This window comes from Apodemus sylvaticus, chromosome 7, assembly GCF_947179515.1.
Source record: "Apodemus sylvaticus chromosome 7, mApoSyl1.1, whole genome shotgun sequence".
Classification (NCBI taxonomy): Eukaryota; Metazoa; Chordata; class Mammalia; order Rodentia; family Muridae; genus Apodemus; species Apodemus sylvaticus.
Genome location: NC_067478.1, coordinates 38,643,282 through 38,660,152, shown reverse-complemented (window position 1 = coordinate 38,660,152; position 16,871 = coordinate 38,643,282).

Here is a 16,871-nt window from a genome sequence, read left to right as displayed (position 1 = left end):
CCTGAGTCTCCTTGAAAAGTTATTCCTAAGTCCCAGGTCATGATTGTTTTCATCTTACGGTTTTGAATTTCATCCCACTATGCAGATTCGTAACAAAGTATGCATTAGAAGTTGTTCCCTAGTAGCAAGCTTCTACATTTAACTAAACCCTGGTTCCTCTGATATTCTTTCCCTGTGATGTTACAATCCATATTTTGATCTCCCAGTATGATTCAGACTGCCCCATGTCTTATCAACTTGTTTTATTTTTATTGCCTGTGATATATGACTTTGTCTGTTTGTTTTATTTTCTTCTTTTTTGTGATAATTTCTGCAGTTTCTTTGACATAGGATTTCTTGCTATATACCCTTGACTGGCATGGAACTCACTATGTCACTCTCTTTGGCCTCAAACTCTTGGGCAATCCTCCTTATGCCATATTTTTAATATTGGGGTTACAAGTGGATGCCACTATATCTTGTGAATTTTTAAACTATGGAGTATAATACACTTTAAAAATTCAACTGATAGGTGAGCATGAATTCACATGTCTTTAACTAAAGCATTTTGGAGCCAAAGGCAGGTGGATCTCTGTGAGTCTGAGCCCAGCCTGGTTTACAGAGGTAGTCGCAGGATAGCTAGGGTTACAAAAATAAATAAGGTCTCCAAAATAAAATAATCAATTGCTAAAATATTTAATGGAAAACATACAAATATTTTAAGCGCTTAATATATGTTAAACTGTCCCGAATTAATTGTTCTGTGTGTCTAAAGGAACAAATGAAACTACATTTTTCAGCCTGAACAATGTACATTATTAATCTTTATTTCATTAATCTTTGTTTGTAAAATGACTGTCTGCCTAAATATGATTATAATCATGCCTTAACTAAACATATCTTTTTAGGGAATTAAAATATTCATTGTAAAAAGTTATCTGACTGTTGAAGGGCACCTCTCGTCATTATATCAGTGGTGACACTCACCTTGGAAGTACTTGAACCTTTAAGTCAACCCAGTATTGGGTTGGGCACTGAGTTTTGGTTTCATACCCTGTGTCATCAGGCTCGGCTGCACTAACTCACTCCTGCAAGGAGAAGACATTGATAGGCATGTGCTACAGATATCACCCCAGTGATGAGGATAAATCTTCACTCAGTGCCAAGTATTAAAACCCTTGTCACATAACCTGACAACTGAAGTTCAATTTCAGGAACCCATGGTGAAAGAAGAGGACAGGCTCCTGAGAGTGCTTCTGTGTCCCGCACACATGTGCACTCACATAGGTATTCCTAACAAACCAAATTAATAAAAGGAATCAACTGAACATTTTTCACACAATATTTTCTGGTATTAAAGAAACCCCATGGTCAGGAGACAGGGTGGCTTCCTCTTAGATGCTCTTTCTCAAGCCCTTCCTGTTACCAACCTTTTTCCTATGCTTCCAGCCCCTTTCTTCTACTACCAGGAAAGTACAGCCCATGGGCCTCAATGATTAGGATTTGAAAATGACAAATTTTAGTTCAAGACCATTACATACACTGCTTCATTCATAGAGAAAAAGAAAAGACACTGTCTAGTAACGCCAAACAGGCATCATATCCATGAACACAATCCCAAACCCATCATCCATAAACAACTAAGTATTTTCTATATAAAGTATATTTGTACATTGCTAAGAGGGCTTATTCAGCTTCGTAACATAACTCAGGGTATCCTGGCTTACACTGAGGATTAAACTTACCTTCTGAACAAGTCATCCAAATCCTGCAAACAAAACAAGAGTTTAGATATCTGAAGGAACAGCCCACAATGTCGTTATATATATATATACATACATAGCTTTTTTGAGATTTATTTATTCATTTGATGTATATGAGTACATTCTTGCTCCCTTCAGACACACCAGAAGAGGGCATCAGATCCCATTACAGATGGTTGTGAGCCACCATGTGGCTGCTGGGAGTTGAACTCAGGACTGCTGGAAGAGCAGTCAGTGCTCTTAACCACTGAGCCATCTCTCCAGTCCATAAAGTTTTATATATAAAGATAATTGCTAGTTGTCACTACACCGATTCATCTTGCAAATGTATTTTCATGCCCCAGGGTAAGGCCAATGACATGAATTAGCACATGGAATGAATTCTTAATGAAATCAGGCTGTGAGAATATTTGAGAACCATATGGGTAGGAGTTATACACTGCTTTGTAACCCACAGCTGTCTGCAAAGAGGACTTTTTTGATCTTGTACATAAAGCATGGGATACTCTCATTAAAGATACTTTAAAACTGAGGCCTAAGCCCTACATGGTGCTTCATATCTGTAACTCTAGAATTTTGGGTTTAGGTCTCAGAAATCCTGTGAATCTGAGGCCATTGTGCACCAATACAGAAGAACATATATCTGCCAGGAGGTGGTGGCACACGCCTTTAATCCCAGCACTTGGGAGACAGAGGCATGTAGATTTCTGAGTTCGAGGCCAACCTAGTCTACAGAGTGAGTTCCAGGACAGACAGAGCTACACGAGAGACCCTGTCTCAAAAACACAAACAAAAACAAAAGAAAAGAAAGAAAGACAGTAGAACATAGATCAAATCCCCCACCTCCCAAAGAAATCTCAAAATTACAGCTTTCAAAAAGAACAAACTTTCAGTAGACTACTTTAAAAGTGTACTAATATCCAAGTAGAGGCAAAATGGAGTGTTTTGTAACAAGAATCACTTAATTTGGGGTTTCAATGAAGCAAGCTACAAAGACAAAAAAATTAGGTATTCAAAGGAGAAACTTCTGACACAATGTCAGCAAGCTTGCTCTTTTTAGGTTATTACAGAAATTATCTCTCCAGACTTTTCTTAAAACCTGATAATAAGTAGAGGGGATATAGAAAGGGATCTCACATGTAACAGTCATAGGTGTGGCCTCAGATGATAAAGCTGTTTCAAGCCCTCTTCCATGCTTACCTGCAGCAACACCTCATATGACTTCTGAGACACCACCGCCTTCAGCTCCTGATATATTTCTATTAGTTGACTCCTCTTGTGGAACATCATGGCTTCACTTTTCTTGAACTCCTCTAAAATAGTGTTGCTTTGATTTTTCATACACACCATATATTGATTCTCTTCTTCTTCGAGGGATGGATGTAGTTTGCTATACTCTGACCTGATTATTTCCCCCCGTAGGGTCACATAGTGCTGAAGGAAAAGGGACATCCTAGATCACATCTGAAGAGTATTTTCTCCTCTCCACTGAATTCTTCTATGTTTAAATTCACCTACAGGATCCTGTCAGGGTGCTGCACACACTGATTTTCTCTCCCCACATTTCAGAAAATGTAAATCATTTGATTTTATACATTTCTTCATTATTATTAGAGGAAGCAAACAAATCCATCCTTTTTTCCCTTACCATTTTCATCTATTAATTGAGATTCTGAGATATCTGGAAAAAAAGGTTTTGATTGATACAATGTTCACTCAAAAAAGCAACAGAAGCAAAATTAGGCAGATTTGTGAGTTTAAGGGCAGCCTAATTTACAGAGTAAGTTCCAGGACTGTCAGGGCTAAACAGAAAAACCATGTATCAAAAACCAAAAAAGAAAAAAAATGCAACTTTGTACATACATTGTAACTGAAATTCCAAGTGGAGTCATAGAGTCTGATGTACTCTGCTAAACACTCAGAAAATCGTCCATTAATATCAATGTTTTCCCTTTTTAAAAAGGATTTAATATCAAACTTCTCTGCCACACAGCCAGGCCTTTCTGTGTTCAAAATTGGATTTTGCCTTTAAGAATTTAAGGTTAACATAACAGAATTTCCTAGCATCACTTTGCATGTATGACCCTCAGATTGTGAATGACCAACTTTGCAAGATATCTGCATCTGGTTGACTTTACACATCATTCTCATACCCACCAACCACTGAAAGATTGTTCTCCTCTCTGCATTTAGAGTCTCCTGCTGTTCGTGGATCTTCTTCAATAAAGATGACATTTTATTTTCAAGTTTCACCTGTAATAAATAAATAAAAGTAAATAATTATATAAGTAAATAAATGAATATCATCCTTACATAAATAATGAGTTACCTGATGACAAACTCTAGCATTGAACACAATTACTTTAGAGAGGGTAGAAGAAGAATCACAGTGCTGTTTCTGTTTTATTTTAATAACTATGGAACTTTAGATTTCAGACTATAGAATTACAAAACACAACCACCCTGTGCTCAAGTAAAGTGATGGACTGTAATTGATGATTGTCTGGATAATCAGCATCTGACTGGGATCCCCAGATGCTTCTAACCACCTCATTCCAATGTACTTTTGGGATTTTAGTCTCATGTCTGTTTTTAAAGCAGTTTATAAAGATGTAAATTTATGATGATTATACTTTTCAATGACAGGAGCATAATGAATCATGAAACTAAAAATGGTATTTATACTTCTGCACCTGTCATGAAATGTTTATATTTTATCGTCATTCCTCATTCTTTGTTTAAAAACTGGCAAGATTTGTAGCACAGTGGATTCCTCATAATCAGGACAAGCCTCTCCATATGGTCTGCTAAGCGTCCCTCTCTCAAGCTCTCATTTTTTTCAGAAATATCACTTACCATTTGTGTACAAACGTGCACTCCCATGATGCAGTGTCTCTGACCTCTGTGAATCTGGGAGTCAGAACACAATTGACAGAGGAGGACCCTGCTCTCACCAGAGAATGTTGTCTTTCTCTCCTTGTGGATCATGCACTTTTGATCCTGAGAATGCAAATACTTCATGAGCCTGTTTTTTTCTCACAGCAGATACCAGGTAACAGATAGTGATGTTATTTCTGAATGTCCCGTAGGATGGTTGCCTACATATAGGGCAGAGGTCAGGGATTCCAACATCTTCTGAAGAAAGGATGAGATAGGCCTTGCAGAAGGTATGGCCACACCTTAAGAAGACTGGATCCATAAAGAAGCCCCAGCAAATGAAGCAGGTGAGCATTTCCTGGGGGGTTTGCAAAATGTCTGACTCCATTTTTCTGAGGGGGGGAAGTAGAATTATTATTATTGGACCAAAGAGGAGCAAGAGACTAGACAAAATGTGATTCAACTTGTGGTTAAATTTTGATTGTGGCAATAAATACAGACTTATTTTGTTTGCCCAACAACTTTTCCATACATATTGCCTGATGTGACACTATTCTAGATCTACCATCTACATTCCTCCTATAGACTTCAGACCACATTGGTATGTTTTCAAAGGCCAGAGACATTCCTCTCCAATGTTATAGAGAAAAAAATACCACATGGAGGAGTGATCTAAGTCCATCTGCTCCTTTCACTGCAGGCATGTGAGTAAATAGCTCTTTCCTTTGTTGTCTATCCAAGAAAATGCACACGACTTCATGCCTTCTCTACTGAATACTTTTGTTTGTTATCTGACTTTTACTTTCTTACTCAGATTCCACTGCCCCAACCCTTGAATTTTCATGGGAAATATCACTCACTTCTCTTCTTTCTGCTACAAACTGCCTAAAAGAATCAGAATTTATGCTTCCATCTACTTCAAGGATATCATGGTAAGGAAGAAATGGTGGTGGGAGCTCCAGGCAGCTGCTCTCCTGAGTTCCAAAATCCGGAGGCAAAGAGCAAAGGAAAGCTTGCTCTTCAGCTCCCCTTCCCCCTTTTTCTTCATTGGAGCCCTCAATCCATGGCTGGAGGAAAGATCTCATCAGCATTTAGTGTGGTTCTTCCCAACTGAATGAATCTAATCCAATAGATTTTCAAAAATATATCAGGTCATTTCTTTCTATTTTTTTCTGAGACAGGGTTTCTCTGTGTAGCCTTGGCTGTCCTGGAACTCACTCTGTAGAACAGTCTGGCCTGGAAATCAGAAATCTGCCTGCCTCTGCCTCCCAACTGCTGGGATTACAGACGTGCACCACCATGCCTGGCTTATCATGTCATTTCTAAAGCAATCCTGCTACCCTCACGTTGAACACAAGGGGAATTCTTTTTTTAATGATTTATTTATTTATCATTATAATGATATGATAAATAAATTTATCTTCAGACACACCAGGAGAGGGCATTGGATCCCCATTACAGATGGTTGTAGTTGCTGGGAATTGGACTCAGGACCTCTGCAAGAGCAGTCAGTGCTCTTAACTGCTGAGTCAGGCCATCAGCCCAGGGGCAATTCTTTGTAGATTCTTGTTTACTTCCCCAAAACACAACTCCAGCCTAGAGTTTGTGGGAAGAAATCTTGAGGTGTAAATGAAGCACTGGCATCTATGTGAGACTTGGTTATCTGACCAGCAGGTATGCATTTCCCATCTCTTTTAACATTTACATGTAGAAATAATCTCATCCCAGGTGGTGCATCCCTTAAATCCAAGGCAGCACTTTTGAGGCAGAGGCAGGCACATATCTGAATTCAAGGCCAGCCTGGTCTACAGATTCAGTTCCAGGACAGTCAAGGATATACAGAGAAACCCTGTCTTGAACCCCACCCCACCCCACCCCCCAAAAAGAAGAATAGAAAAGGAAAAAAAGTAAAGAAAGAAAAGGGAGAAGAAAAGAAAAGGAAAGAAAGAAAGAAAAGAGAGAGAGAGAAAGAAAGAAAGAAAGAAAGAAAGAAAGAAAGAAAGAAAGAAAGAAAGAAAGAAAGAAAGAAAGAAAGAAAGAAAGAAAGAAAGAAAAAGAGAGAAAGAATCTCAGTTTGATTGAGGCAAGTTTTGACAAAATAATTAAGCTTCTGCAGTTGGACACAGAGTGAATCAAATGGCTTTAGCTGGTGGTTCTTGGTCTTCAAATTCCAATACTAATATTGTCAACAATTAGATTAGCAAAAACATTGGGACTCTAAAGCTGCCTTGCTTAATTTAGGTAATGGTCATGTTTTCCTTTTCTTTTTTGGATTGTTTGTTTTTGTTTTTTCTGTACATTAGACATTTCACTACAAAACAAGAACACAGAGATAACCCAGAACAAACACAGAAATGAAAAATTGAACCAGATTTTAAACAAAATGTACTCTTATGAATAAGAGAGTGGTTAGTTTTCTCTGCTTTAACTACATGTAACCTTCCAATCTAACATTCCCAACTCTAGTAGGAATAGCCAGTTCTACCATCATGGTACACTTAAGTACCAATTTATATTGTGAGATTTCCCTCCTATAATTTACAACAGAATAAATATTAAAATTCTTTTGCTGAAAATTGAGTTTTTACTTCTATACTTTTATAGATATATTTAAATTCTGATGTCTTAAACCATTCAGAGCTTTTGTTAAGCATAGAATGCTCTTGAAATATTTTAGAGGCAGTTGTGGTGGAGCACGCCTGTAATCCCAGCACTTGGGAGGCAGTGGCAGGTGGATTCCTGAGTTTAAGGCCTGTCTGGTCTACAGAGTGAGTTCCAGGACAGACAGGATTACACAGAAAAACCCTGTTTCAAAAAAAAAAAAAAAAAAAAAAAAAACAAAACAAAACAAAAAAGGAAAATAATATTTTAGAATTTAGACAACATACAAAATTGAAAAGTATAATGAAACTATCTCTCAATACAAAATTGAAAAGTATCATGAAACTATCTCTCAATACATCAGATCAATTAAAATGTGCATAATGATAAATTTAAAATTATTTATAACCTTAACCCACATTATATCCCAAGAAAGAAATCCAAATGTAAACTGAGTCAGGTTTTGCTGAATGACAAAATACAACTAAGCTAACACCTGTTTGTATTTAGCTAAAAATAGGGACTATGAAGGAATTATCTCTTGTAAATTGTGCACTTACCCAAGCAATTATCCCAGAGCTCATCAATGCTTGGTAGCAATACAATACTAGCTCAGTCCTGAGATCAGATCCTCAGAGTACAGGGGTCTAGCAGTATCTGGACTTGAAGGTTGAAAACACACTATATCTGATCTGAAGTAGAATGAAGCTGGTGGGCCCTAGGACTGTGCTTTGAGTCTCAAAGGACCATGCCCACTTCCTCCCATGGTAGCTTTTACTAATGCTTCCAATGGGTGAAATTCTCTAAGTGGGATTTTCTAAATGGATGGAAGGTTGGACTAACACTTTGGCCAATCTCCACAAGCAAGTTTCTCCCAAGGAATTTCCTGAATCACTGTTTAGCTGGGTGTGGTAGCTCACACCTTTACCCAGAGTCCAAGGAATTCGAATGCTGAAGCAGGAAGATTTTTTAGTTCAAGGACTGCCTAAAATATGCAGTGAGAAATTTTCTAAGAAAAAAATAGTAATTTTACAACAATGTTTTACTGTAACTATATTTTGTGCAGTATGCTCATATTTTGCTTTTCATTGCTTAACAGGTGGTGGCGCCATTAATCTCTGATTCTAGCAAATATCAACATGAATATATTGTCAGTTCTTTGGGGATGTGTTACAACTTCTTTTGCTCATATTAATCTCAACTGCTACTTCTTCTAAGTCTACCCCATTTACTAAAAGGAGGAAAATGCATGAATCTCCCTCTATTTATTTTGACCGTGTATAGTATCATTAGACTTCAAAGATGCCTAGCTCCCCATCTTCAGTTCACATTAACCAGACAGTTAGTTATGTGTTAATGTTGTAGATGTGAAATAACTAGGAACCTTCTCAGGTTTTTGCCTGCTTTACACCTGGAAGGTTTATTTTTTAATATGTTCTTAGTTAAAATAAAATGCTATAATTTTCCCTCTCCCTTCCTTTCTTACAGGTCCTTCATAGAGGTGGCTACCAGAGCTTTGGCTAGTATTTTAGGTAGATTCTCAAAGCTCAAAGTGTCAGGGTTTGGGTAGTTTTTCCCTACTCAAATAAGTCAGTCAAGAGGAGAAAAAATCCTAACAAGAAAAATTCCAGGCACTTGAGTTATTCTTAATTCCAGATGTAGTCAATTTACTACCAAGAACTGCCATCACAAGGGCTGTTGTATTGGGTGATCAGTTAGAAAGCTTATCCCTGATACAAGCTAATTTTTTGTCTAGATGTCAGAGCTAAGGTCTTCACTTCAGCAGCCAAAGAGCAGAGAATCAGAATACCTGCCCTTACTCACTCCCTTCTTTTATTCCTGTGTGCCAAATCTATTGGATGGATGCTCACAGGATGGCTCTTCCCTCTTGTTCTCTGAAAGGCCCTCATAGATATATCTAAGGGAATAGCGTGTTGATTCCTAGACACTTCTTTTTTGTCATTGAAATTAAATTTTTCAGCTGGGCAGTGGTGGCGCATACCTGTAATACCAGCACTATGGGAAGCAGAGGCAAGCAGATTTTGGAGTTCGAGGCCAGCCTGGTCTACAGAGTGAGTTCCAGGACAGCCAGGGCTCTACAGAGAAACCCTGTAAAAATACAAAAACAAACAAACAAACAAACAAAAATTTTCTCATGAACTGGGGCTTCCCAGTCACAGATGCCCATTATTGGGTTAGATGCACTGCATACAACAAATTCCTTTAATATGTAGAGACATTCCATAATTTCTCTAACTCTAGAGAACCCTGACTGATATGGACATTGGTACTGGGGACTAGGGTATTACTGTGATAAGCTTTTTCATGTTTTTGGAGGAATGTTGATTTGGTGACTTTGGATGTGGATAGCAGTGATGTGCTTTAAGTTGGGTTTAGTGAACCATTCTAGTAGGAATATGAAGACATTGGTGCTTAGGGTGATTTGAACTGTGGGAGAAGGATCTCAGTATGAGGCATAGAGGTTGCTCTTGTGATATTTAGTGAAAAAAAACAAAGTGCCTGCCTTTTGCCCTAGGGCTTTTCTGTTTGTTTTTGGTTTTGGTTTTTTGAGGGTTTTTTTTTTTTGCCCCAGTTTTAAGAGTTTGCCTGAGAGTAGGTTGAAGAGACTCAGATTAATCACATTGACAAAGGAATGCTCACGGGGCAGTGGTGCCACAGGCCTTTAATCCCAGCACTCGGGAGGCAGAGGCAGGAGGATTTGTGAGTTCTAAGCCAGCCTGGTCTATAGAGTAAGTACCAGGACAGCCAGGACTATACAGAGAAACCCTGTCTAGAAAAAACAAACAAACAAACAACCCACCCACCCCCAAATATAAAAGACAAATGAAGTCTCAAAAATACCCAGAATAGACTTTGTTCTCTGTTTAAGTTTCATTAAGAGTGTTTTGAACAAGTATAGCAAACTTTGAAAGAAAAAACATAAACTGTATTACACAAGTATTAAAGAGGCATTGAGAGACCCCAACTTAATGTTTTTAGACCCCTAAACAACTAGTCCAGCATGAAGTAACTTGTTTTTCTGCTTTCAGCTTGAGAAAGATAGCCCACCCTATTCTAGTTCCAATGTTTAACTATACAATGCCCCAAAGGCATTTGCTCCAGATAATCTCTAACCTTCCTTAATGCATAAACTATTGCCTGACTTCCACATTCTGTAGTTCCCCATTCCATGCATAATTTGTCCTCTACCCTTTGCCTTGCTTGGGATTTTTGTCTTCTACTTTGTCCTCCACCCCTTGCCGTCTGATTTTTCTTCTTTAAATACCCCTGACTACAGTTGCACGGGGTCCCACAGTCCTCTATCCCTGCGCAGTGTACGACTGTGGACCTCAGAGTCTCTGGAATAAAAATTCTCCTGCTATTGCATCAAGACTGTTTCTCGGAAGTGAAAGGGGTGACACGTTTGGAAACGTGGGGTGCTAGGGCACCCTTTGTTTTGGGGGGTCTTACATTTTCTTGGTGCATGGGCCGGTGCTACTATCCTTCACACGTGAGAAGAGACTTGGAGGTTAAGAGGATGCCCACTAGAATGTGTGTGCCAGCCGCTGTCACAGACACCTTAGGCAATATGTGCATCTGTGTGCCTATGACAATACAGCAGGAGCAGCAGGAGGTCCTGAGTTCAATTCCCAGAAACCACATCCAGAATGAGATCTGATGGCCTCTTTTGGGGTGGCTGAAGACAGCCAGAGTGTATTTACATATAATAAAAAATAAATCTTTAACAAAGATGTCTGTTTTACAGATAATGCAATATTAAGAATTGTTTCTAAGGGAACAAGCAAACAAATAAATGAATTATATGTTGTTATAACTTTTGAAACTACTAGAGCCAACCACTTGTGTGGAAGGAAACAGCACGCAATTCATGTTACAAGTTGGGGATGTGTAAGCCTGACATTTCTCTTGAGGTTCCCAAATGTTGAAGAAGTTTAAGAATGGCCCATGTATGAGCTGTCCTTGGGCATGTACATAGCTTTCTTTCTGGAAGACCTTTTTCTTTCTTTTCTTTTTTAAATATGGATTCTTCACTTTACATTCAATTTGCTGCCCACTCCTCTCAGTTCCCCTCACAGAGTCTCTCCTTCCATACCCCTTCAGCTTCTACTCTGAGCGGTGGAGAACTTCCCTTGCCTATCCCCTGCCCTGGCACATCAAGTCACTACAGGGCTAGGCACATCCTCTCCCACTGGAGCCACACAAGGCAGCCCAGTTAGGGCAACAGAATCCTCTGTTAGGTAACAGAATCAGGGATAGTTCCTGCTTTAGACGTTTGGAGTCCCACATTAAGACCAAGCTGAACATCTACAATATATGTGGGCAGGGGGTGGGGGGCCTGGTAGAGCTGATGTATGTTATTCTATTGATGGTTCAGTCCCTGGGAAGACCTAAGGGTCCAGGGTAGTTGACACTGTTGGTCTTGTGGAATCTCTATCTCTTCCAGGTCCCTCTTTTCTTCCCCCAACTTTCTTTGCTCATTTCTTAGAATGCACACCCCAAAATCACATCCCCTCGAGCCTCCTTCCCAAATTCTTGACGTCCTTCCTAAATTATTTATGTATTCAAATCCAGTGAGTCCAAACAGTGTAGTACCCATATGTGGATGTGGGGTGACCTATGAATCTTTTGTTACCTCACTTCCCTGGTTCTGCAAACCACAGGACTGGTCGTTCTTCTAAGCCTGACAATTCCTATGGTTCTCTGGATGTAGCTTTAAGAGTGCTCACTTTTGGGACTCTAGCACCACTCTCATGACATCACTTGGGGTATGTTTGGTGTTAGTAACAGAAACATAACTATGGTTTTATCTTGGGGACATTACTCACATAATTGAGTAAGAAGACAAGAATATATGTAGGAGAGGTCACACATTGTGTCCTTCAAAAAGATATAATTAAGCAGGGTGATGGCACACAGTTCTAATGCCAGCACCAACCACAAAGGAAGGCTTATTTCTACGAGTTTGAGGCCCGCCAGATTTATATACCAGGTAAGGTCCATTCCAGCCTATGCAACATCTACTCCAACAAAAGAACAGATCCCAATAGTGCTACCCTCTGGGATAGGCATATTCAAACCATCACATAGGCTTGTTCAAACACATGAGTCTCTAAGGACCGTACCAAGTCACAGTATAATACAAAATATATTTAATCCAACTTCAAAATCTCCAGTCTATAGTAGTTTTGACAATATTAAAAAGTTCTAGATCTCTTCTGAGATTTGTGCAGTCTCTTAACTGTAATTCTGAATAAACTTATAAATACTGGCCCAAAGCAAGACAGAAAACCAGTTGGGCACCCTCCAAACTTCACGTCTCCATGTATGATGTCAAATCACTCTTCACATCTCCAATTCCCTTCATCCTTATTGACTGCTCTTGGCACCTCTGGTATACAGCAGCAACAAACTTTACTCTTTTGAGTTGCTTCTACTCTGTGTTAACAGCTTTCCTTGGCAGGTACCTCAAGGTTCTGACATCTTGGAACTTCACAGCTTTTTGTTCCAATGTCTGAGATCTACACATGATCTTTGAGGCTGCTCCAAAAGGCTTGGGTTCTATCTCCAGTTCTTCCCTCTTTAGCGCTCTAGGCTCTGGTTGACTCCCCTCCACGCCATGGCTGCTGATATTCATGGTGCAGTCAGCCGATGGTACTGGAATCTCCAATATGATGGGTCTTTTTGATGGTTTGTATACGATTGGCCCAGGGAGTGTCCCTATTAGGATTTGTGGGCTTGTTGTAGTAGGTTTGTCACTGTGGGTATGGGCTTAAGACCCTCAACTAGTTGCCTGGAAATCAGTCTTCTACTAGCAGCCTTCAGATGAAGATGTAGAACTCTCAGCTCCTCCTGCACCATATCTGCTGGGATGCTGCCAATGTTTCTGCATTGATGACAAATGATTGAACCTCTGAACCTGTAAGCCAGCCCCAATTAAATGTTGTCTTTTATAAAACTTGCATTGGTAATGGTGTCTGTTCACAGCAGTGAAACCCTTACTAAGAGAGTCTTCCACTGCAATTAGGCTTCACCAATAGCCTCTCATATGCCCCCTTCATGGTGCCCAATCTCAACTTTCTTCCCCTTGTTCTATTTCATTATCACTAGCTTTCTGTTTGCCACCTCCTTCACTATCTAAACCTTCCTGTACTGGAACTTGCTCTGTAGATTGATCTCTGAGGACTGTGTGGCTCTGTCTCCTTAAAGGTGGGATTAAAGGGATGTATCAACATGCCTGGATCAAAATTTAGTTGGGAGGGATCTTGCTCCAAGACCACCACTCCTCAATTCAATGTATCCTTGAAATCAGGATCAAGCTCCATTTCGATTCCTAGAGCAACACTCCTTTGATTTTTTGTTTTTGATTTTGTTTGTTTGTTTGTTTTTAAGACTGGGTTTCTCAGTATAGCCCTGGCTGTCCTTGAACTAACTCTGTAGACCAGGCTGGCCTCAAACTTCGAAATTCATCTGCCTCTGCCTCCCAAGTGTTGGGATTAAAGGCATGCACCACCACTGGCCAACTGGTGCCGCTTTAATACTTGAATAATACATTTTATATTTTTTCTTTCAAAGTTTGATATACATTTTCAAAACTCTTCGTGAGACTTAAATAGAGAACAAAGTCTATGCTCGGCATTTTTGAGATTTCCATTGTCAATGCAATTAATCTGAGTCTCTTCAACCTACCATCATAAAGACTTTTAAAACTAGGGCAAAATAAAAAAAAACCTAGGGCAAAATGTAGGCATATTTTTTCATTAAATATCACAAGAGCAGCCTCTAGGCCTCATAATGAGATCCTTCTCCCACAGTTCAAATCACCCTCAGCACCAATGTCTTCCATATTCCTATTAGAATGGTTCACTAAACCCAATTTAAAACACTTCATTGCTTTCCAAATCCAAAGTCACCAAATCAACATTTCTCCAAACATAAACATGAAAAAGTCTATCACAGTAATAACCTAGTCCCCAGTGTCAACTTCTGTATTCTTCAAGATTTTCTAGAGTTAGAAAAAATATGGAATGTCTCTACATATTAAAGGAATTTGTTCTCTGTAGTTCATCTAACCTAGTAATGGGCAGCTGTGAATGGGAAGCCCCTCTTCATGAGAAAAGTTTATTTTCAATGATAAGAAGAAGTGCCTAGGAAATCAACAGGCTATTCCCTTGGGTATGTCTATGAAGGCCTTTCAGAGAACAAGAGGGAAAAGCCATCCTTTGAGCATCCATCCAATAGATTAGGCACACAGGAATAAAAGAAAGGAGTGAGTAGGGGCAGGTATTCTGCTTCTCTGCTCTTTGGCTGCTGAGGTGAAGACCTTAGCTCTGACACCTAGACAATGAATTAGCCTGTATCAGGGATAAGCTTTCTAACTGATCACCCAATACAAAGTGTTCATCCCCTGTGATGGCTGTTCATGGTAGCAATTTGACTACATCTGGAATTAAGAATAACTCAAGGGGCTGGAATTTTTCTTGTTAGGATTTTTTCCCTCTTGACTAAATCATTTGAGGGGGAAAAAACTACTTAAACCCTGACATTTGAGCTTTGAGAATCTTCCTAAAATCCTAGCCAAAGCTCTGCTAGCCACCTCTATAAAGGACCTGTAAGAATGGAAGGGAGAGGGAAAACTATGGAATTTTATTTTAACTAAAAACATATTAAAAAAATAAATCATCCAGGTGCAAAGCAAGCAAAAACCTGACTGAGATGTGGAAAGTTCGTAGATATTTCATATCTACAACATTAACACACAACTGTCTGGTTAATATGAACTCAACAGATGGGCAGTTAGGCATCTTTGAAGTCTACAGTCACTATATACTGTGAAAAGTAAATAGAGGGAGTTTCAGGTATTTTCACCCCTTTTAGAACAGAAAGTGAGTAAATGGTGTAGACTTGGAAAAAGTAGCAGTTGAGATCCTCCTCCTTCAGCATTCTAATTCCTTGGACTCTGGGTAAATGTGTGAGCTACCACACCCAGCTAAACATGATTCAGGAAATCCCTTGGGGTAGATTTGTCTGTTGAGAATGGCCAAGGTAGTAGTTCAATTTTTAATCCATTTAGATAATCCCACTTAGAGAAGCACTCCTATTGGAAGCTTTATTAAAAGTCACCAAGGGAGGAAGTGGGAGTGGTCTTTAGAGACTCTAAGCACAGTCCTGGGGCAAACCAGGTTTATTCTTTCCAGATCAGACACAGTGTGTTTCCAAACTTCAGTTCCAGGCACTGCTAGACCTATCACCCCCAAGCTCTGAGGATCTGATCTCAGAACTGAGCCAGTATTTATTGAATTGCTACCAAGCATTGATGCGCACCGGGATAATTGCTTGGGTAAGTACACAATTTACAAGAGAAAATTTCTTCATAGTTCCTATTTTTAACTAAATACAAACAGTTGTTTGCTTAGAAATTGGTTTTGCTATTCAGTGAAACCTATCTCAGTTTGCATTTGGATTTCTTTCTTGGGATATAATCTGGTTTAAGGTTGTAGATAATTTTATTTTTTATTTACTTATTTTGTTTTTTTCGAGACAGAGTTTCTCTGTATAGTCTTGGCTGTCCTAGAACTCATTCTGTAGACTAGGCTGGCCTTGAACTCAAGTAATCTACCTGCTTCTTTCTCACAAGTGATGGGATTAATCGCATGTGCCACCACAGCCTGCTTTTTTTTTTTCTTTTTTTAGATAATTTTAAATTTATCATTATGGACATTTTAGTTGATCTGATGTATTGTATAGAGAGATAGTTTCATGATACTTTTCAATTTTGTTCATTGTCTAAATTCTAAAATATTTCAAGAGCATTCTATGCTTAACAAAAGCTCTGAATGGTTTAAAGACATTTAGGAAAGTAAAAAAGTAAAAACTCAATTTTCAGTAAAAGATTTTTAATATTTCTTCTGTTGTAAATTATACGAGGGAAGATCTCACAGTATAAATGGGTACTTAAGTGTATGACCATGGTAGAATTGGCTATTCCTCCTAGAGTTTGGTATGTTAGATTGGAATGTTACAGGTAATTAAAGTAGAGAACACTAACCACTCTCTTATTCAGAAGAGAGCATTCTGATTAAAATTAGATGCAATTTTTTATTTCTGTGTTTGATCTGTGTTATTTCTGTGTTCTTGTTTTGTAGCGAAATGTCTAATATACAGAAAAAAATCCCAAAGAAAAAAAAGATCATTAGTTAATTAAGGAAGGCAGCATTAAAGTACCAATGTTTTTGCTAATCTGACTGTTGATAATATTTGTACTGCAATTTGCATTACACAGAACACCAGCTAAAGTCATTTGATTCCATACGTGTCTAACTGCAGAAGCTTAATTATTTTGACAAAATTTGCCTAAATCAAACCGATTCTTTCTTTCTCTCTCTCTTTCTTTCTTTCTCTCTTTCTTTCTTTCTTTCTTTCTTTCTTTCTTTCTTTCTTTCTTTCTTTCTTAATTTCTTTCTCTCTTTCTTCCTTCCTTCCTTCCTTCCTTCCTTTCTTCCTTCCTTTATTTCTTTCTTTCCATTTTTCTTTTTTTTCTTTACTTTTTTCTTATTTGGTTTTTCAAGACATGGTTTCTCTTTGCAGCCCTGGCTGCCCTGGAGCTCAATCTGTTGACCAGGCTGGCCTTGA